We start from the raw sequence: 19,097 nt of genomic DNA on the forward strand, positions 1-19,097 counted from the left end.
TGTATAAGTCATTTAACAGGCCACTATTGGGGTAGAAGATACAATAATTAAAACTACAGGAAATAAAGAGATGCTACCCAAACTCTGCCAAGGGGAAGGAAATTTGGACACTTCCTCTGTCTTTCTCAAAAAAAGGGAATGGGCACAAGATAGTTTATGATGGGTGGGTATATCTTAGGCACGCAGACTCTGTTGAGCAGAATAAGATTGTCATTAACTAACCAAAATAAGTAATTTATTAACCACAATTATATTTAAGCCTACACTGAGATTTGACAGATGATGAAGAGCAAGTGTAGACAGATTAGCTCTGTAATGTGGCATGCTGGCCCTTTAAGGGAAGTCTCCCAAAGTATGCTACCCCTTGCCAGGGGATTTTCTGTAAACACAGACCTCGGGGAAAAAAGGAGGCAGCCACTGAGAGAGAGGCAGTGGTCCCAGGGTGGCAGTTTATGGTTTGAGGTGAACCAAGGCTATTAACTCTGTGTAGGGCCTGGAACTGAAGCCCTGATGTGTGGGCAGGGAGAGGCTTCCCTTTCTCTTATCCAGCCAGAGAGAGAATCATACGTAGTATAGTCCCAGGACTGCTATGATTCATGGGCCTTCCCAATGGAGCATGCTGGGAACTGTGAATGGAGATGGAACTGCTGCCAGCGACAGGGAGAACTTTGTTTGTTTGGACTGGCCTGCCAGATCTCTGGAGAATGTCTGGAACCCCTGCAAAAATGCCTGAGAGGAAGAAAGCCTGGTGGGAGATTGGTTTATTTGTTCTGAAATTTATCATAAGTCTTTTAGTTTGTTTGTTTGGACTTGCCTGCCAGATCTTCAAGAACATCAGGAACCTCAGCAAGCCTGGCTGGGAGGCAGAAACCCTAGGGAGGGGGTTGATTTGTTTGTTTTGAACTCCCTTACAGATCTTCAGTTTCTTGGTTTGGACTTTGCCACCTCTTGGTTCTCCAGAGAAAAAAACACTGGCCAGGGGCCATATTGTTGTGCATGGTTGTTGGGCTTTCTTTGGATTTTTTTGTTTTGTTTTTATTTGTTTAAGTCTCCATGGGCATGGCCTTCTGTCCTCACATGGGAATGATCTTATGGAAAGAAATAGTAAAATATATATATATATATATATATTAATCATGGGTAAACAAGAGCCACATCATCCATTTGGTTACTCTGGGCCCATTGCTGCAGCCCCTGTTCACATGAGTGGTCCCAATGGGTCATCTGTATTTGGGGTGGAGGGTGGCACCAGTTAAGAAAGTTAACTACTCGCAACACACACAGAAACACACACGAAGAATTTGGTTCTATCAAAGTATGGCAGAACTGTTCTATAGTGGTAGTCTGAGAAGTGACTATTTACTACACACTGAACAAAAAGCACAGAAGTTTTGTGGTATCATCAGCCACAGGAAACCCCCTCCTCCCATAAACTACAAGTGGATCATACTTGCAACCCACTTTTTGGGGCATCTATGGAATTATCCTCCTCTTGATGTCCACAATTTTTTGACGGTGTTGAGGCACACTAACCAATCAACTGAACTTCTAAAAAGAATAATAAACCTCATTAATTCTGGATGTGGACTGAGAACATTTATAAAACACAGGCCGGGATCCAGGAGAGAATCTTATCAAGGCCACTGATTCTCTTGCAGTAAATCAGAGTATTGGAATTTATATCAATTAAATCTTTGAGGGTATATTATATGTAAAACCTGCCAAGAGCAACCACTCATGGGAGTTCGCAAAAGTGGTTGCTTGTAAGAGATGGCCTCTCTTCAAAGGTACAGTACAGTATTGCCAGCCTTACTTCTGTGCTGCTGCTGCTGGTGTGTGCTGCCTTCAGGGCTGGGCACCTGGCCAACAGCGACCACTGTCCAGACGCCCAGCTCTGAAGGCAGTAAGAAAATGTGGTCACTGGCCTCAGATGACAGGTGGTCGCTCGTCTCAGGTTTTTCACAGTTAAATTATAGAGGAAAAAGTTCCATGGCCTCTGCATGTAGTCGCTCATGACAGGTAGTCTCTCTTCAGAGATGATCTCTAAGGCAGGTTTTACTGTATGTTGTAGCTTAAGTATAACTCTTCAGAATACACGGGACTGCATAGTTACAACTCAGCTGTTCCCAGGAAAACTCAATTGCTTCATGGAAACATATTTACCAACTACACTCTACAATTGGTACAAATCCCAGGTAGTTCATTTATTATGATTTGTATTACAGTAATGCCTAGAGTCTCCATCCAAGATCAAGGCCCCATTGTGTTTTGCACAGTAGAACTGTGTAGTGAGCGACGTATCTGTCCTGAAGAGCTTTTCTCTATAAGTATTTAATCAAGACAGACAAAGAGAGAGAGGGGAAACAGAGGCGAAGTGACATGCCCAAGGTTACACAACAGGTTGGTTGCAGAGCTGGGAACAGACCCCAGGTCTCCTGCCTCCTAATATAGTGTTGTGACCACTAGACAACATGGTTCATCCTTATTCTTTCTGTCATGTAAAGCAGTTACATTGTTTCAATTCCTTAAGGTTTCCCCTCCTGCCCACCCCTAACAAAAGGGAGAAAGTTACTGAAATATTTTATCCATTAAGTTATGTATTGCCTTATTGTATAGAATAGGTACAGCACACACAGTGATGGAACAAGCTTCACAGGTCTGCCCTGCCACTAAGCCTCACTTGGAGAGACTGCCTCTGGGGGTGCATCCACACTGGAGAATTTAGTAACCCATATTACAATAGCAGCCAGCAATGGTATAGCTGCATTTGTAGTAAGGTGATAGTCAAGTTGAAGCTCAGGCATTTTTACTAGTATTCAAAGTAGGTTTTCATAATATAATTGTAAAAATTACAGAACCTCTAGCAATGGTGCAGTTGCATCATCGGTGATAGTCTCTAATATCAAGGATAGTTCAGCAAATCGTACTACTGGAGTTTTTTTAATGGTATGAACACCTGTCTTCTAGGCACTGAACTGAAACCACTAAGTTATTTCTTTCAGATTGCCTCAGATAGTAACAATTTTTGTTCACCTTTGATCTGAGCCAAATTCAAATCAATGACATACTGTAGAATGTAAAGGACTGATGATACCTTATTAGTAGTTACTCAAATCATTCAGTCTCCCCTGATTATGTATTATTTTACCAAAAACAATACATCTGCTAATATACCATTGAAAAGCAACAGGAACTCTTATGAAAATGTGTTTGAGGGGTTGGGGGGAGTCCTGTATTGTCTTATGGGTTTTTATTTTCTAGAAACACAAACTTCCTGGAAAGTTATTTGTATTTATGATTTAGATTGTACTAGTGTCCAAAATGTGCTCAAGCACTTCCCAAACACATGGAAAGATGTAGTTCTGTCTTCTAATCTAAAAAGTTCCAGCTACTTTTCAAAGAACTATAACAAGGTACTCTACTGCTATAATGAAGGACCAGTTTCTAAATCTACTTACAGTTATCTTGAATGCATATTGTGACTTCCTTGTGATTTTTTAATGATATATAACTTTGATGTTTAAAATTGCATTTTCTTGAAACTCAGCACTCAAGTTGTCGGAATGAAACTTGTTTCCGACAAACATATGGCAGCTTTAATTGGCAACTTCAGGCATTTCTAAGAGATACTGATGTCAAAAATTAGTTTCTGGGGGATTCGTAAAATTTGTTTTTATTGCCTTCAGCTAAAACAATGTTATGACCTCATGGGAAATTTTAAAAAGCATTTTATTTGAGACAACTCTTGATAATGTACCTCATATGTTTTCTTTTTTTCCCCCTCCACTGCATTGTTTAATAGGGGCATTTACCTGAAAACTTATTTCTTAAGAGTTCATCTGCTTATTCGGCACCTGAAGTCATAATACTTTGTTTGCAACATCACAGTCTGTTGCTGTGTAAATGATTGTGATGTCACAAAGAGAGGATTAGTGATACTGTACATAGAGAATAAACAAGTTGAGCAGATGAACACTTAGATCCTGTTTTCCTACAAATGTTCCCAGCAATAATAAATAAATAAAATAATAATAATAATAAAAATAACTAATTAGTAATAAAGGAAGCAAAAATTTCCCCAAAACCTGTTGAAAGCCATAAAGTAATGCAAGTGCTGTTCCTAGATCAGGGACTGAACACTTTCCTTCGTGATTGCTGGTCCAAAACGAGTGCTTCGAACAGTTTATGAAAGTACTTATAATGAGCTGACAAAATGCTTCTAGCCATGGCAGGACCTAGGCCCTTCAAATACCATTAAGATTATCATTGTGCTTCTTTTCTGCCCTCCAGGGGTAGAAACGTAGCACAAAATATTTTGTGGCTTGCACAGGGCTATTGTTCTTTACTCTCAGGAAAATATGTACAGTATAACACTGAAGCATAAGATGGCAACTCGATAAATCAAACTCACTGCCTGGTACCAGAACAAATGAGTGGGAGTACTTGAAGCCTGTGTTTGGTTCTCTTTTCTGTGCCATCAGGTGATAGAATCATGAACATCTGCCACCAAATCCTCTTAATGTTGTGGTAGATGAGAGAACAACAACTTGTATGAGAGTATCTGGGTTCTACAAAGGTGCTCATATTAATGCAATATAATAACTAAGTCCAGGAGTCCTGATTCCCAGTCCCCCATGTCTTCCTAGTAAGCACATTCCACACAGAGTCGGGAATAGGATTTGTGTAGACTGCCTCCACATGCATTTGGGGGTTCTGGGTAGCAAGCGGCAACAGAAGAACAAGAGCAATAAAAGGCATTTGGTGTTTCTCTGCCTGTTTCCACCAGATGCACATATTTTTGCTCTCAAAACCTCTGTAGCTTGCCTGTGCCTCACACCTTATGCACTGCCCCCAAACGCTTCCCCTCCAAACACTCAGAGGCACTACTTAGCTGCTGCAGATATTAACAAACCACTCTGTCCTGCAAACCACCTTGCTTCTTGTAGGACAAGCAGTGAGGCCCTTTGAAAGGTTTGTTTTAGTCCCATTTCCCCCCCCCCCGCCCCCTTCCCCCAGCTCTATACTCTGAAACACAAACAAAAGGACACATTAAGGCCCAGATCTAGAAAGGTATTTAGGCTCCTAACTTCCATTGACTTCAATGAAAGTTAGGAGAATAAATACCTTTGTGGACTTGGGCCTTATTGCCTTTTATCTTTGTTTGTTTGTCTTAGGAAAAGAGTATCGGATTCTCTACACAAGGGGTAAGAGGGTTGTGGAATTTGCTTTTTAGTGTGTGTTAGTTTAGTTCGAACCAAATGCACTTAAGAGAAACAAATAAGAGCATCAGTCTACTCTCGGAATGTGGATGGTAGACATGAAGCTGGCATAGCAATCCTAATGTTGAATGAAGCAAAGCAGGCACTGACTGAGTGGGAATCAGTCAATGAAAGAATTTTTAGAGTTGGCTTTCAGACTAGATTCTTTCAACTAGCAGTCACACAGTGCTATGCACCAGCCAACGAAAAGCCAAATGAGGAAAATGATTTTACGATTTGTTACATGATATGTTAATGAAGGTCCCAAAACATGGTATCAGAGTGACTATGGGTGATTTTAACACAAAATGCTGGACGTAACCAGGATGGGTTGGATAAAGTTATGGGATGTGTGGCAGGGGTTTGGACACGCACCAAAATGGTGAATGATTAGTAGAAATTTGCAGTATGAACCATCAAGTGATATGTGTAACAATATTTCCTCATCAAGAAATCCAGAAAGTGACATGGAACTTCCCAGATGGTACTACAAAGAACCAGAGAGCTCACCTCTGCATTTCAAGAATGTTTTGGAGCTCACTGGCAGATGTACATACATACAGGGAAGCAGGTGTGGATAGTGATCATAACCTGTGTATTGCTAAATTGAAGATTAAGTTAAAGACGATTAAGACAGTTAAAAGTCCACACATCAACAGTGCACAGTTAAAAGATCCAAACACTAAAAGTGCTTTTCGGCTTGAACTGAAAAACAAATTGAGTGTTCTAATGGAGTTAACTGAAGAAAACCAAGACACTCATACCTGTGGGAAGACATCTGAGATTGCTGTCTAGAAAGTGCAAATACAGTTCTAATAACAGTGAAATCCAAAAGGGAAAAATGGATTATCAATGCTACTTGAGCAGCAATGGGAAAGAAAAGAAGGCTAAAGCAAACACTCCTGAATACCAAGATATGTGAAGAGAACAAACAAGTGACCAAAAAAAAAAAAAAATACAGACCTCTAGATAGAGAGCTAAAAAGGAGTGCTAGAAGAGATAAAAGGGCACATATTGATAGAAAATGTCAAGATGCTAAAGATATTAGATAAAGCAGTGACCTTACAGCCTTGTATAAGACAATCAAACAGCTAACAGGTTTCAGAGTAGCAGCCGTGTTAGTCTGTATTCGCAAAAAGAAAAGGAGGACTTGTGGCACCTTAGAGACTAACCAATTTATTCGAGCATAAGCTGTTGTGAACTACAGCTCACTTCATCGGATGCATTCAGTGGAAAATACAGTGAGGAGATTTATATACACACAGAACATGAAAAAATGAGAAAACCTTTTGTAGTGATAATCAAGGTGGGCCATTTCCAGCAGTTAACAGCTAACAGGAAACTTCAGCAGTACTGGAGGCCCTATTAAAGATGCAAATGGAAAGATTCTTAGTATAGGAGAAGAACAAAGGAAAAGATGGGCAGAACATTTTCAGGCTGTTTAAAATAAACCAGGTCCAAGTGAACTATTAGAACTATGTAATGAAGACCCACCATTAGAGCTTGATATTGATTTAGGCGATATTACCATGGAAGACGTTAGAAAAGCCATCAGTAAACTCAAAAATGGGAAAGCAGCTGGAAAGGATAACATTACTGGACAGATGCTAAAGCAAGTGACAAAACAGCTCTCAAGACTTTCCTTAGATTTTTGGATAGAATATGGAATGAAGAAAAGAACCCAACACAGTGGAAGTGAGGCCTTATAGTAAAATTGCTAAAGAAGAGTGACCTTACAAACTGCAGTGTCTGGAGACGAATCACATTACTCTCAGTCCCTGGGAAAATCACATGTAACATCATCCTGGAACATATCAACAAACAAATAGACCTTCAACCAAGAGAGGAACAAGCAGGCTTTTGACCATACTGTTGTTCTCAGACATAGTATAGAACAAAGCGTGGAGAGGCAACCATCTCTTATGATAAATGTCATAGATTTCCAGAAGACTTTTGATAGCATACACGGAGACAATCTTTGAAAATTATGGGATACTGTGGAATACTAGTAAAAATAATTAGAATTATGATATTGCTGAATTTGAAATCAAACACTGTGAAATCAACCAATGGCTGGAGTAAGGCAAGCGTGTATTATATCTCCATTATTGTTTTCACTGGGCACTGACTAGGTCATGAAGAAAGTAACCACAGAAGCCAACTGAGGAATTTTATGGACCAATAATGAAGCACAATTGGATGACCTTGACTTTGCTGATAACATTATTCTACTTAGTTCAACACATTGCTTAAGGAAAGGGAAGACCCAGCTTTTGGCAGATACCACATCAACAAGGGAAGACAAAATACATGGTTAGCAATGTCCCAAAAATAACCATCAGAGTGGACGAAAAATACTAGAAGTAGTAAGTCATTTTACCAATCTAGGGAGTGAGATGTGCAAAGTTGGTGTTCGCAAGCTAGATGTCATACAACAAATATCAAAAGCAATGAACAACTTTAATACATTTGAAAAGATTTGGAAAAGTAGCATAATCAGCCCTGATACAAAAATATGAATTTTTAACACCAGTATCATGTCTATCCTCCTTTTATGGAGCAGAGTCATGGAAATCTACAACAGAAATTGATAAAAAGACCAACTCATTCCAAAGTAAATGGCCGTGGAATATCTTCAGAGTCCATTGGAAAGAGTTTCTTGCAACATCAGAAATTCTAAGGAGAACAAATCAATCTAAAGCAGTGGTTCCCAAACTGGGGTTCATGAACCCCTGGAGGTTCACAAAATGTTACAGGGGGTTCTCAGGAAAAAAATCCCTAATGGCAGACAGAGCTGTCCCTACGGACCCTAGCCAGCACGGGGCCAGCAGCCTGGAGCCCCTGGACTTCCAAGAGCTAAGCAAATCAAAGGAAGCATATCTATCACACTGAGGAGATTTAAACTTCAAGACTCTTTATAAGAAATGGAAAGGGAGGTGGATATTTTTTGCTGTTTTAAAATTAAACAGGCAGCTAGTATTGTTTTTAAAATTATTATGAAGAACATGTTTAAGCTTTCTTGTAATGTGCGTTGTTTGCCTGGACTGCTCAAGACCTGAATGCTTGTGTAGGAGTAACTCTTTGAGTTGGCTTCTTAAATACCTTCATGCTGTTTCACATCTGATACTCCTTACATACAAACATAGGAGCCTGTCTTATAACAGGCTTATTCAAAGTGATAAAAGCTATGAAAGTGAGATCTTGGAAGAGTGTTGCCATTTTCATAATGTAATAAAAATACTGTAATGATAAATGATAATTAATAATAAATAGTGTGTAATAAGCATGTCATAAAAACAAATTTTATATTTCCAAGAGCACCGCTTTTATAATTTATACTCAGGTAAAGGAGAAAATCCCTGGAAATAGTCAGTTTTAGGAGGGGGTTCGCGAGACTTGACATTTTAGTGAACGGGGTTCAAAGGTTGTTAATGTTTGGGAACCACTGATCTAAAGCATCAAATATGGTGAGCAGTCAACAATGGATATATGTAGGACAAGATTTAAGGATGCCACCAACACGATTTCTATAGCAAATGATAATATGGGCACCACTTTGAAAGAGAAATAGAGGGTGATGTAGAAAAACACTGTGCAGAACAATAGAGAACAAAGCCAAATCTACCAGCATGACACTCAGAGGCCTAAACAGACCAGTAGAAGACCAAAATAAATGGCAGAAACTGGTGGATGCCCTATGCACCTGAAGGTGCAGGAGGATAAAGAAATGCAGGGGAACCAACAACTCCTTGTTAGACCCATAGCACAGTTTGCTGCAGGAACATCATCTAGCAGCCACCAGCATCTGGAAGGCCAGAAGTACCCCACTTTGCTTGCTCCTGAGCATGAAGATACACAATGTAAGGATGGGAATAGTTTCACCTCAGCTTGTCACCCCTAGGCATAACTGCACCACACTAATAAGACTGTACAGGTTCTGAACCTGAGTCCACTTTCATTTACATCACTGTAAATCAGGAGTAACTCCAGTGAAGTCAGCAGGCCTCATTATCAGTTACCCCATTCTTGCACTTGGCACAAGTTTTATGCTTCCTTTGCACTTGTATTCTAGGGCAGCCAGAAGGTTGCCCAGCTCTGGGTGAAACCAGAGAATAGCCAAAGCACAGTGCCAGTCCCTCCTCCACAAATTTATCCCTTACACCAGGGCCCAAGAGCAAAGCTGTCACAAAGCCCTTTTGCCAGCTCTATGCCAGCTGAGAAGGCCCATTGAGCAGAGGTATTCTCAGAGGCCCACTGCCACCTCCTTTATGCCACCACAGGGGCTTTTGTGTAACTGAGAATCAGATCTACTTAATTACACCCATGTGCCACTGGAGTATGTCCAAGTATAATTAGTCCCTCTGTGTCCCAGATTATGTCCTATTCTAAACCTACATACACATTTCCAATCACTAAAGAGATCTAATACACACTGGGCCTGACTCTACTTACAGGTCTGTCAGTCTAAATCAGGAATAATCCCATTGAATTCAATGGAACAGCACCAGAGAAAAAATGGCGTGAGAGGCGGGTGAGGCCTATTTTCATAACTAGTGCGTTACAACAGTGTGCAAGTGACACCTTCCACATACTTAATCCCTAAGAGGCCCGAGTCTCCATTTTGTGTAATCATTCACATATATACAAAGTAGTGGTAGCAGGTCTAAAGTGTGAGGGGAGAATTCTGATCTGGTAGTGTTTTCCGCACACTTTACACAGAAATAAATGACTTCAGTGGGAAATCAAACCAGAGTGCCCAACTTGCAGAAATATAACTATTTACTCCACCTGTTTACACCCGCCAGGAATGAGAATCCTTCATTTGAAAGTCTTCTATAAGATATTAGTACTGCAGGTCTTTAATTTTAAGAGCCTCAAAGGAATTAGGTGCTTAACTCCCACTGATTTCAATGGGAGATAGGGGCCCAAATACCTTTGTGGATCTGGACCTTAGTACATTCAAAAAAAAAAATTAAAAATGGCAATAATATTTAACTTTGGAAAGCAGATGCTGAAATGCTCAGTAATATCTGTTTAAACCTTATTGCCTTGAAATGAATGTCATAGCTGTTCTAATACATTTGTGTGGAGGTCTTCCACTTGGAATCTGTGCACTGTTCATGAAAACACTGAGCGATCCTCAATGAAAGCTTGTTTTTATTATTATTAAGTATCTCTTTCTCCCCAATAAAATCAGCATAGAGGACATCAAACACCAACAAATACACTGAAATAACATTAAGGACCTAATATAAATCCAAAAGAGCCAGGAAATTCAGAGATAAAGGAAGACTTTCATACAAAGGTAAACTTTCCAATATATTACATTGAAGCATAAATTCACTTCCCCTTCACATGTTTGCCATCAGCCCTTCCAGACACAAAAGGATAAGTTCCTCTCTGTTGTAACTCCACTTAGTTCAATAGTGTGACAGCAGGGATGAATTTAGTCCTATGGAACTGTACATTAATACTTTATCTAACTATTTCTGATAATTACCAAAGATATTTGAGTTTAAACAGCAACTTCCTTCCTTGCAGCTATATCCCCCATCCTTCTGGGATTGTTATACAGCTGTGAGATCACAATAATTTCTATAATTACACATTGTGATGTCAATCACAGGATTATGACTTCACTGAAGACCCAAACAGAAGAACCATATCTGAGGGAGAAAACCCACATTTAAATGTAAATATCTTCAAATGTAGCAAAGATAACACTGAATATTACTAGTCATGTATATTTCCATCTGCAGAAATAATAGTCTCACTTTCCATTTTCTTCAAGTGTGAAAATGCTCCATGAAGGTATCAATTTCATTCACAATTCAACCATTATCCAGTACTTATATTTTTCCACCCAGAGAGACCAAATTCAGACTTTGTGTTAGTGATGTTTGGGCCAAATTCAGTGTAAACAGTGTTTTAAAAATCACACACTATGGGCCCGATTCTGTGCTGCACCTCTCAAGAAACACATCACAAACTGTGCAGCTTAGGAAAGAGTGTGAGGGCCACAACTGTGCCTCCCAGATTCTGGCCTACTCCATAGGCTAACATAGCTCTTAGCATAAATAAAAGCAGCGCTGTGCTCCACTCACACTCTCTATGACAGAGTAGGAAGAAGCTGTAGAACCAGCTAATAGCGCTGTGCCACCTGGAGATCCTCAGCTTTCCACTTGCTCTATGCTGCCAGAGCAGAAAGTATCAGATGGATCTGGCCCTCTGATCTAAATATCAAAACTACAATTTTTCCACTATCAACTAATGTTACTTAAAAGAGGCAGCTAAAATGATCACCATGCAGTCTTAGCCCGCCAATCCTAACCCTTATGTCACTGCTACAAGCACATGGGCTTTCAAGGTCTTTGGACACTTTGGTTTCTGAGAAAGAAAGAAATTAACAGTAACTGTTTTCAGAACACCTTTCATTTCCAGACTCTGTTTATAGTAAATGTAGATAAAAAGCCTTTCATTATGATTCAGGATGCACTGAGATGCCACTGCACCTCTTTGACCAAAAAGTGATGGTCTAGATGCACTTTTTCATTTATAAAATAAACAATGTCTGTTATGGGTGAAATCATGGCCCAGCTTGTATGGCTGCACAGAGGAGTAAAAGGGTGTAATGCGCTCCTTTTATCTCCTGTGTCATAAGTAGCTGTGGGGAGGGAAAGCAACCACTGCCGGTCACTACATTTCCTCCCTCACACGTAGGTGGGAATCTTCTAGAAAGGGCAGAGAATGGACACTGCCTTGGCTCCAATCACCCACTCAGCCCCCTACTATGCCTGCCAACTCAGCAGTGCTGGTGCTCTGAAGGAGGTATGCTGCACCAGGCATTGACATGGCACAGTATATTTCCCCACCCTAGCATGGGGCACACTGGAGGTAGGCTGTGGCCTGGTCTACATTTAAAAGGTAGGTCAATATAGGTGTGGCACTCAGGGGTGTGGAAAATCAACACCCCTGAACTCTGCAGCTATGTCCACTTAAACCCCTGGTTTTGGTGAGGGTAGGTCAATGGAAGAATGCTTCTGATGACCTCGTGATTGTCGCTCGGGGAGGTGGCGTTACTTATTTACAGTGATGGGAAAACCCCTTCTTTCACTGTAGTGTACATCTATACTCTAAAAAGAACAGGAATACTTGTAACACAGCTGCTACTCTGAAACCTGCAACTTCCGACAACTATCACTATCCACAGAAATAAGCAAGAATGATGTGTGTAAATGTGTGTGTTCCTTTAAACACTCTGCAGCTGTCCATCATATGGATGTAATGATCAAGATCACACAGTATGGCCAGCCTCTGTGGCAAAAACACCATCAGGGCACCCACATTTTTGTGCTGAAGCAGTGGAAGGGGATATCTTTTCCAAAGGCTGATGGGTGTCACCACAATCAGATGGGAGCAAACACACACCCCAAGTACTTGGGTTGTGAAAGGAGATTCTCCACAGTCGGTCCCAGGTACAGTTACTGTTAGGAACCCACTTCCCCATCTTATGGAGAAAAATACTGCATTTGGTAGAAAATAACTTGGGACTTTTACAGGGCAGTTGAGGGGTTTGCTAAAGGTTTTAGTCTGTAGGGAAAATTATTTCCATTTGGGATAATAATTTGTTGTCCAGAGGACACTAATTCTTTGAGTATTATACCGGAGAGTGCATTCCTTTTTAAACCTTCAGGTCAGTAGATCTCCACTATATTTCCAGTCACTATTGCTAGAGCTTATCTTGTTTTCACTGCTTTCTATATACAGTATATAGTAAAAATAATACTGTGCACACATATAGCTCCATTCATCCAAGGATCTGGAAGTGCATTTCAAACGTTAAACTGTACAACAGCCCTGTGAGGTAGATATTATTATCCCCTATTTAACAGTTGGGAAAATGGAGGCAGAGATGTTAAATGATTGGCCAAAAGGTTCTGGAGGGCTCAGCTGTGCCTTTAAGGAGCAGTGTGCAACCTCCCCAAGGGACTTCGAGAAGGAAATTAAGCTTAGGAAATTCCTCCCACTGTTCCCTAGCACACAGGAGGGACTTGTCTGCTACTAAAACCCTCAGAGGTGCAACATATTTCCCAGATGTGCCAGACCAACGTTTTGGGGCAGGGACCATAGTTTTTTCTGTTTCTACAGTGCCTAGCACAATGGGGATCCTAGTCCATGACTAAAAAGAAAAGGAGTACTTATGGCACCTTACAGACTAACCAATTTATTTGAGCATAAGTTTTCGTGAGCTACAGCTCACTTCATCGGATCCATTCAGTGGAAAATACAGTGAGGAGATTTATATACACACAGAACATGAAAAAATGGTTGTTTATCATGCACACTGTAAGGAGAGTGATCACTTAAGATGAGCTATTACCAGCAGGAGAGTGGGGAGAAAACCTTTTGTAGTGATAATCAAGGTGGGCCATTTCCAGCAGTTAACAAGAACGTCTGAGGAACAGTGGTGGTGGGGGGGGGGAGAATAAACAAGGGGAAATAGTTTTACTTTGTGTAATGACTCAACCACTCCCAGTCTCTATTCAAGCCTAAGTTAATTGTATCCAATTTGCAAATTAATTCCAATTCAGCAGTCTCTCGTTGGAGTCTGTTTTTGAAGTTTTTTTGTTGAAGAATAGCCACTTTTAGGTCAGAAATTGAGTGACCAGAGAGATTGAAGTGTTCTCCGACTGGTTTATGAATGTTAAAATTCTTGACGTCTCATTTGTGTCCATTTATTCTTTTACGTAGAGACTGTCCAGTTTGACCAATGTACATGGCAGAGGGGCATTGCTGGCACATGATGGCATATATCACATTGGTGGATGTTCAGGTGAACGAGGTGTCCATGACTGGGGCTCCAAACTACCTTGGCAATACAAATAAATAAATGCAGATCAGTGCATGGCATGCTCTGGCACCACCTCCTCCCTGCCCCTCTAGGATGCTTTGCACTTCAGGCAGTCTGCTGAGGTATCAATTCCTGCACTCTAGGAAACACAGGGACTGCCACTGTGCCTCACTGCTGTGAAAAATAAGGGACAGGGCACCTTTGCACTCTCCTTCCCTACTTTGAAAACACTATATCAGAACAGAAGGGTACAATCTGGCTCCCATCTGGTTACAAGGAGAGCCAAGACAAGAACCCAGCCATGCTGATTCCCAGTTGCCTGCTCTAATTCTGCTTACACACGATATAGGCTATACTACAGGATTAGCTCTGTAGTTAAGATTCAGAGAGTGTGTTCATTCTAAATGCCTATTTTCTGCCACTTGCTGTATGACTTTCTCAACGGTTACCTGAAATTTCTAGATATATATTTTCTTGGATAGTTTCCAAATAAATCCACTCAGACATTTTTTAATTAAATAAATGTCCTTTTCAATTTTTCAGATGCTTTATGCTCAGATTACTACAAACCAGACATTTTTCAAGGCTCGTACCCATGACATTTATGTACTCCTGAATGAGGAAAAGGGGGGTTCAAATACTGAACTGGAGGAGAAGAAAGAGAAAGAATGTGGATATGATTCTTCCCTGCCTCGCAGCTTGTGTCAGACTTGAACACAGTGTGGGAGTAAAATCCCCTTTGCACAGGTGGAAATGAAGATACAAGGTGTGATGCTTGAGAGAATCAGGCCCTGCGTTTCTTATAATATACCTTTTATGAGAGCCTTTTTAACACAAACTAACAGGTTTTAACCAAAAGCAAAGAAGCAAATAAATAAATGAATCATTTTAAGCATCTCCTTGCGTATTGCATTATTCCCACCGAAGTAAATGGGAGTTCAGGTGCAAAAGAATGCAGGACACAAGGCATGGGGACAGATTGCTAGGGTCAGAGTTGCTAGACCAGGGCTGGGGCTATAAACAGACACTCATGATGTGATCTGCATGCTGTTTGGTTGTTTGTGAGGTGCCCAAGTTGGAAGTTTCAGCAGCAAAGCATTATGAGGCACCAAAGTTTGTAGAGCAGATGGTGACACATCCCCTTATTAGTCTGGACTGCACCTTGGAATGTCATATTGACCCAAATGATGCATCAGCTGAGGAGGTGTGTACCAGGGCTTGTGCCTTGTGAAGATATGACTAGAACTCCACATGGCTGCTTTATATACATCAAAGCCAGGCTACTGAAGTGGCCTTTGCACTGATGGAGTGGGCCTTCACTCTGTAAGGTGAAGGTGCATCAGATAATCGGCAAGAGAGCAAAATATAGCCCAAAATCCACTTGGACAGTCTTTGTGAAAATAACGCTTGTCCTTTCTTATGTTCTGCTAGGGCCCAAAGAGCCTAGGCCATCTCCTAAAGGGCTTTGTTCTTGGAAGATATAACATGAGTGCCAAACGTAGATCCAGAGAAGGGAATCTCTACCCTCATTGGTGATATGAGGCTTAAGGAAAAACACATGATTAAGTTATAGTCTGATTCATGTGGAAGTCTAAGATTACTCTGGAGATGAACTTTGGGTGCAGTCTCAATGAAATCTTATCCTTATGAAATATGGTCAGCTATCTGTGTTTCCCTAGTTCTTCTATCCTTCTAGCCAAAGTGATGGCTACCAGGAAGATGACCTTCAGAGATAAACAGGACAGCAAGCATGTCACTTGTGGTTCATATGGTGGTTTAGTTACTACCTAAAAGTTAAGATTCCATGTTGGAGCAGATCTGGCTAGTGGAGGGAAGGTTCTGAGCAAGCCTTTCAGAAATCACCTCGTCACTGGATAGGTGAAGATGGGGTAGTCATCAATAAGAGGGTGACAGGCACAGACCCTTTGTTTTTCTCCCTCCTCCCAGCTTTTGAAAGTATCTTGTCTCCTCATTGGTCATTTTGGTCAGGTGCCAGCGAGGTTACCTTTAGCTTCTTAACCCTTTACAGGTGAGAGGATTTTTCCTCTGGTCAGGAGGGATTTTAAAGGGGTTTCCCCTTCCCTTTATATTTATGACACCAACAGACACTACTAGCAAGACTCTTCCAGTCTCAGGAACATGAAGTGCATGCACACAGATGGGGGGATAAATATAGGGACCAGTAATCGAAGAAAAACCTTCTCTCCCAAGAGAGTTTACAGATTCAGGGACAAGTTCTCTTTACAAAAGCTGAAGTCAATGACATTGTGTTAGTGTAACTTAGAGGAGACTAAATATTAGTTCTAATATAAATTCTCACCGAATCCTGTAGGCACCTAAACTCACTTGGCACCTAAGTTTTCATGGTAAAAGTTCCCTAGATGCCTAGGTTTTTGCCTCTGGGTATGTACATTCCTATATCCCTTTAGGCAGCTGGATGCCCATCTCTTACCTAAGCCCCAGAGCACTCCACAAATTGGGAGAAGATAGGTTTTCTGCCACCTAAGTTGTGTCTGAGGCCTGATCCTGTAGACATGCTCTCTGGATCAGGTCCCATTCAAAATCCAGCTGGATGAGAAAGTGGTGGAGTCGTCTACTTTATAACTTTTAGCTCAGTGGCTGGAGCACTCACCTGGGATGTGGGACACCCAGGTTCATTCCATGCTCTCTGCCAAAGGGTGGGGAGAAAGGATTTGAACAGGGATCTCTCAACTCTCAGGGGGGTGATTTAACCATAGAACTATAATGACTAAGAATTTATCAACAGTGGATCAGCCACTGGGTCAGAGAGAGAGAGAGAATGAATGAATCTGTAGTAGAGTGGTGGGAGACTCTGTGTCCAGTCCCACTGCTCCAACCACTCTTTCATTACATAGCCACAGCTGAACAGCTTCAACAGGAGAGACAGAGGGATTCCCCCCCGTCCCCGCCACATAAATCAGAATATCCCGTAGTCCTATGGTTAGAGCACTTTCCTGAGACGTGGGAGACACCTGTTCATTTGAGGGAATTGAACCTGGGTCTCCTACATCCCACATGAGCACCCTAACCACTGGCCTAGAAGTTATAAGGTGGGCTCTTCTATCCCACACCCTATTTTCTATGGAGCGAGGCAGGCACTTAATTCATTCCCACAAGAAACACCTTAGCTTCTTAAGCTGCCTGACTCCAGGCAAAGGGTTCCCATTCATGAATCGCTAGCAGAGATAAGTGCCTCCCTGCAGCTTAGACTTAGGATCCTGTCTCTGAGAAAGGAGGAAGTTTAGCACTCACCTCTCTCTTTGGAATATCCCACTGGTTAGCTTGGGCACCCATCTCTCCCCATTCATTGTATAGGGAAACTAAGTGCCTAACTCGTCTTTGTGGATCACAGTGTTGTTCCTGTGATTTTTAGGTGCCTAAATGTTGGGCACTATGATACTCAGTGTTGCAACGCCTAAGTCCCTTTGTGGTTCCCATCCTAAATTTCTGTACAACTCTAATCAATCCTTTATTAATGTTGTATTGTCTGTAGGAGGTGCTTCCACCTTCCTCTAACCAAAACACCACTGGATGAGAAAGATGTGCACCAAACTTACTGAGATTCAACTGTTATTATGATATATGTTCACAATTACTCAACATTGAACAAAACACAAAGAACATTTTAAATCTGTGCAGCAGATGAATATTTGGCACTTATGTCACTCTTTGTCATCAACAGATCTCACAGTTTTATGTTAGCATGATAATAATCCCCCATTTTATAGATAGCTAAATGACTTGCATAAGGTCACACACCAAGTCAGTGGTAGACTAAGAACTAGAATCCAGGGATGAATTAAAAAGGACCGTTGACTTCAATGGGACGAAGATTTCACCCTACGTCTCCTGGATCCCTGCTCAACCTACTTGACCATAGCCACCTGAAGTATTTACTGAAACAATCTTTACCTCACATATAAGGCCTGATACTACAGCTGTTTCATGCCTGGAAAACTTCCAGTGACTTCAACATGAATTCTCTGAATGAAGTGTTTTCAAAATCAGGCCAATACAGTCCAGGGAGACAGACCTCTGTTGCATCTAATGATGGCATAAACTGTTTCTACACCTAGGCCTGCACCCCACAAGAGTCTGGTTTTTTTGCTCTGAATTTTTAATGCTGTAAGCCAAGCACTGTATCAAACAAATGATGGAAAAAGTTTCCTGAGCAGATTTCTCAAAGCATCGTTAACAGGAAACAATGCAGTATGAATGGGCAGAGTACGAACGAGTTGTGTGTGACTACTAAGGAAACCCCAGGAATATGTTAGCACAGTGCAACTTTGATAAGATCATAATAGCAAAGCTCAGATATGTGTTTGTATTACAACTAGTAAAAGCTCCCAGTTGATCTCTATTAGGATAATTGATGTAACAGTCAAGATGGATTAAGGTAAAATATTGGATAAAGTTGCCATTCTTCCTGAATACTGGAACTACCAGTTTTAATGAATTTTAAGTGCTAAGCAGTTATTCTAAACAGAGAGGATGTAAAACATAAAATTCTAAACCTGGCTGATTCATTAATCATTTTAATGGCTCCAAAATGTAGACTATGCCCATTGGTACACCAAAGCATATAGACCTCTATGGGCCAGATACAACTGTCATTTACACTGGTGTAAATCCATTAAAATTAATGCGGTTACTGCAAGTTTAGCTTATTCATATTATTATGTACATCACTGTAACTAGGAACAGAATTTGACCCTACAATTTACAGACACTTAGACTGGCAGTCTAGAAAAGAATAAACTTATGATGATATGTCCAAATAGAATGTACAGTAGAACCTCAAAGTTAAGAATACCAGAGTTATGAACTGACTGGTCAACCACACACCTCATTTGGAACTGGAAGTATTCAATCAAGCAGCAACAGAGACCAAAAAAAAACCCAAAAAACCGCAAATACAGTACAGTACTGTGTTAAACATAAATCGCTTAAAAAAAGAGGAAAAGTTT

General features: G+C 40.9%; 1 protein-coding gene across 3 annotated transcripts in view; it reads right to left on the reverse strand.

The window, feature by feature from the left end:
• HMGA2 (high mobility group AT-hook 2) overlaps positions 1–19,097 on the reverse strand; it is a 158,919-nt gene that overhangs the window by 115,672 nt on the left and 24,150 nt on the right. The window lies entirely within an intron of this gene.

Source organism: Lepidochelys olivacea, assembly GCF_965140295.1.
Source record: "Lepidochelys olivacea isolate rLepOli2 genome assembly, chromosome: 1".
Lineage (NCBI taxonomy): Eukaryota > Metazoa > Chordata > Testudines > Cheloniidae > Lepidochelys > Lepidochelys olivacea.